Source organism: Paramisgurnus dabryanus, chromosome 11, assembly GCF_030506205.2.
Source record: "Paramisgurnus dabryanus chromosome 11, PD_genome_1.1, whole genome shotgun sequence".
Lineage (NCBI taxonomy): Eukaryota > Metazoa > Chordata > Actinopteri > Cypriniformes > Cobitidae > Paramisgurnus > Paramisgurnus dabryanus.
Window position 1 is genome coordinate 23,222,099 of NC_133347.1, and position 4,185 is coordinate 23,226,283.

At 37.4% G+C, this 4,185-nt stretch overlaps 1 long non-coding RNA gene across 1 annotated transcript; it reads right to left on the reverse strand.

Moving 5' to 3' along the window:
- Positions 1-228: 228 nt before the first annotated feature.
- LOC135730077 (uncharacterized) lies at positions 229-2,491 on the reverse strand. The gene is made up of 4 exons (XR_012337865.1): positions 2,451-2,491; positions 1,088-1,181; positions 674-774; positions 229-563 (listed from the first exon to the last, which is right to left on the reverse strand). It is a non-coding gene; the product is annotated as an uncharacterized lncRNA (long non-coding RNA).
- Positions 2,492-4,185: the final 1,694 nt, after the last annotated feature.

The following is a 4,185-nucleotide window of genomic DNA, read 5'->3' on the forward strand; positions in this document are numbered from 1 at the left end:
CACACAGAACATTTATTGTACCGACTATAAGCCTTTGAGGCGCAGGACCAGAGTAAGTTTTATTACATTTTTAAACCAATAACACTAAAGTATTATGATAGTAACAAAGTACCCAAAAGAACAAAAGATGTAACTTTAAAGAAAATATAGTAGTCAGTCAAAAGTTTTTTTTTTATTTATTACAAATATATATTTAAATGTTAAACAATATACAAATAAACATACTTTAGTAACCATATTGTGCTCTTCTTTCAAAAATTGTTCAATTCACTTCTTACAGCTATCTATTCAGATAAATGGCATATCAAAGCTTTGTCAGCTGGTGCTATTTAAGACGACACTATAAGGTTATCATCCTGTCGTGTGTTGTTCTCCAGATACGCTTGGAGCTTCCTGATCAGAATGTTGGCTTCCGACAACCCCTGCACTGAAGATGGTATGCAATCACGTCCTCCTTTGAAGGTCTCTCAAACTGTGATGCCAGGTCCATTGGAATCGGGGTGTCCTTCAGCTTATCTTCAAATACCTCATCAAACACAAGCCTGATCACATCCTCCACATAACTGTAGAAATATTGCAGTCAATAAATCTTTTGTTTTGATCATTTATTTCCCTGCTCAATACATTAAGTTTTTAATTATGAATGTATTTGAAATAAAACATTACTGCTTACGGTATGTCACTTGTGTGTTTTGGGACCATAGCCTTGTACTTTCCCTCTCCTGCTTTTGTTACGGCTTGGTGACATTGTAATGGATAGCTGCAAGGTACAACCTGTAAAAATATAAAAAAGCAATACATTTATTGTAAAAGTAAATACTACTTTATTTAACACAGTTACTAAAATACTTAAATACCTGCACAGCATTCCAATAAATGGGAAAATCAAGTTTTTTGCTGCAAATCTGAAATCTCAGGCTATGGACGGCAAAGGCATCCACTGATGATGGTGATGGAAACATTGTGAAACGATGCTACTGTCTGGGTTCCTATGATTATGCAGAGAAAAAAAACTTTGTCATCATCAGTTATACATCTAAGACTGGTAGTGGTTTCACTAGCTAAATACATCATATGTGTTACACACCTTTGCTCCTCATATGCCAGTCTGACTCCTTGTACTGTGTGTAATGATGTTGCATGTTTGCATACAGTGTAGAAGGATGTGTCCAGCTGCGAATCTAGGATATAGACAAATAAAACAAACATGTATTCAGTCACACCCGTCGCTATGGGCGGGCCATAGGGGGCCGGGCCCGCCCTCAAAGACGCTTGTGCCCCCCCCAGTATTTAAAAAATACTGCAATTTTAAATGATCATAGTTGCTAATTTTGTGTTGCATTAATGTTGTATTCTTTATAATTAAAACATTAAAAATATAAAAAACAATGGTGTGATTTTGTTTGATTGATGGGAATCTAGCTACACTGCAACAGCCTATCACGAGGCTACGTACGACACGTACGTGACGTAGCCTACGTCAGTGTAGCCGCTCAACAGTTAGCGCACTTTTTTTAAACTAGATGAGTTTTCGCTTAGCTATACTGCTTTAAGATGGCTATTATCCGCAAATGGTTAAAAAGCCCACCAACAGTCTCCAAAATTGAAACGACATCGACGCCTGATGTTGGAGAAGGAGACCCTGGACGACAGCCTGAGCCTGATGCCAGCTCCGTGGAGCCTGACCCCGGGCTTAACAGACTACTACATTCAGAAGATATGGACTTGTTCACTGCGGTGATTCAGCTTGCTTTTGAAAAGGACCTCACTCACAAGTTTAATTCCGAGTGGACACTTTATTAATGAGGAGGTTCTGCTCGGAGAAATGCCGCCTGCCGCTGTACTGACAGGAGGGAAGGGAGAGACGACAGCGCTGCCTCCACTCAATTACCGTAGGTTCAAAGTCTGTGTGTGTGTGTGTGTGTGTGTGTGTGTGTGTGTGTGTGTGTGCGCGCACGCACGTGTCTCATGGCAATGCATATCCCTCTGTTGACTGCTTTAAAATGCAATGTTTGAGAGATGCCTCTGGTGTTACATGTAATATGTTGTATAGATTTATGGATATTCATAAAATTGCTTCTGTTGATTACGTGCTGCGCGAATAGAGTATATATTATTATAAGTATACGTACTGTAGGCTAATAATAAGTGTGCCCTCCCATGCATTTCATATGCCCCCCTTAAGACTGAGATCTGGCGACGGGTCTGTATTCAGTCAAAAAGACATATTATAACAATAGAGTACAATGACTATAAATCGTTAGACTATTCATTAAAACGTTAATGTATTACATATTACATGGCCCAACATTAGCAACACACATTACGTGTTTACTTCGTTTCAAAATCTAAGAAAGCTTCAAGTAAATACAACAGTAAAATACATATAACTTTAAACAAATCATCTGTACTTAGAGTTTCTTGAGTTTGATCATGAGAACAAACTTTACCGGTAACAGTTTAGCTGGTAACTTAGCAAGTTTGTAAACACGTCTAAATAAACATCGATAAAAACGATAGTCTGCATAATTCAACATACACGTGTGTAAATATGGTACGTTGTTTATGAAATACATTATTACAACACAAAGCAATTAGCTTGCAAGCTTAGCTCTACACTCACATAATGTTAAGCTCCGGTTACCGGTAACGTAACTTACAGTAAAAGGCAAATAATAAACGTGAATACTTACAGTCTGTGATCCAGAAATGCACGGTAATCCAACTTTCAAGGAGGAGACGTCGCGCAAATCCAGCTTCAGTTCATGAGAAGCAGTTATTGTGAAAACTCCGTGAACAACTTCTGACTGGATTTTTCCGGAACCGTATTAAACATGATGTCCTCTGTGGAAGTCCATAAAGTGCTATTTTGCCCTCGCATCTAAAGAGACAGCGTCTACTCGAGAGATTTAATCGCTTAAACAATGAAACAAGAGTTTGCAAACAGAGTCAAAGCAGGGACTCACAACCTCCGCCATTTTAGCTCTCTTCTGACTCGGCGCTCCCCCCACCCCCGTCTTTGTGGGCGTACCCAAGCAAAGCAGAGAGGGCTGAACTATGATAATGTTGGTCTTATCTACGTCACTAATCCCAGGAAGTAAACTGTTGCCTACAATCCGAGTGTTTTTTGTAGTCCTCGAACGTTAGAGACGATAACTCGCGTCATCGTTTTCTTTGAGGTATGTACTTTTTGAATATCGTTAGCATGTACTAATACACACTTACACACAAAAGGATGTTTAAAAACGTGTATCTCATAATAGGTGCTCTTTAATTCATATCTCCCCTTATTAGGGAATTACTAGTGGGTTACCATGATCTTCACTTTAGAATACTGATCCAAAAAATGTGTAATTACTTTAGAAGGATGTATTAACACTTGAGTCATTACTAGTGGGTTACCATGATCTTCACTTTAGAATACTGATCAAAAAATTAGTAATTACTTTTGAAGGATGTATTAACACTTGAGTCATTACTAGTGGGTTACCATGATCTTCACTTTAGAATACTGATCCAAAAAATGTGTAATTACTTTAGAAGGATGTATTAACACTTGAGTCATTACTAGTGGGTTACCATGATCTTCACTTTAGAATACTGATCCAAAAAATGTGTAATTACTTTAGAAGGATGTATTAACACTTGAGTCATTACTAGTGGGCTACCATGATCTTCACTTTAGAATACTGATCCAAAAAATGTGTAATTACTTTAGAAGGATGAAGTAACACTTGAGTCATTACTAGTGGGTTACCACGATCTTCACTTTAGAATACTGATCCAAAAAATGTGTAATTACTTTAGAAGGATGTATTAACACTTGAGTCATTACTAGTGGGTTACCATGATCTTCACTTTAGAATACTGATCAAAAAATTAGTAATTACTTTTGAAGGATGTAGTAACACTTGAGTCATTACTAGTGGGTTACCATGATCTTCACTTTAGAATACTGATCCAAAAAATGTGTAATTACTTTAGAAGGATGTATTAACACTTGAGTCATTACTAGTGGGCTACCATGATCTTCACTTTAGAATACTGATCAAAAAATTAGTAATTACTTTTGAAGGATGTAGTAACACTTGAGTCATTACTAGTGGGTTACCATGATCTTCACTTTAGAATACTGATCCAAAAAATGTGTAATTACTTTAGAAGGATGTATTAACACTTGAGTCA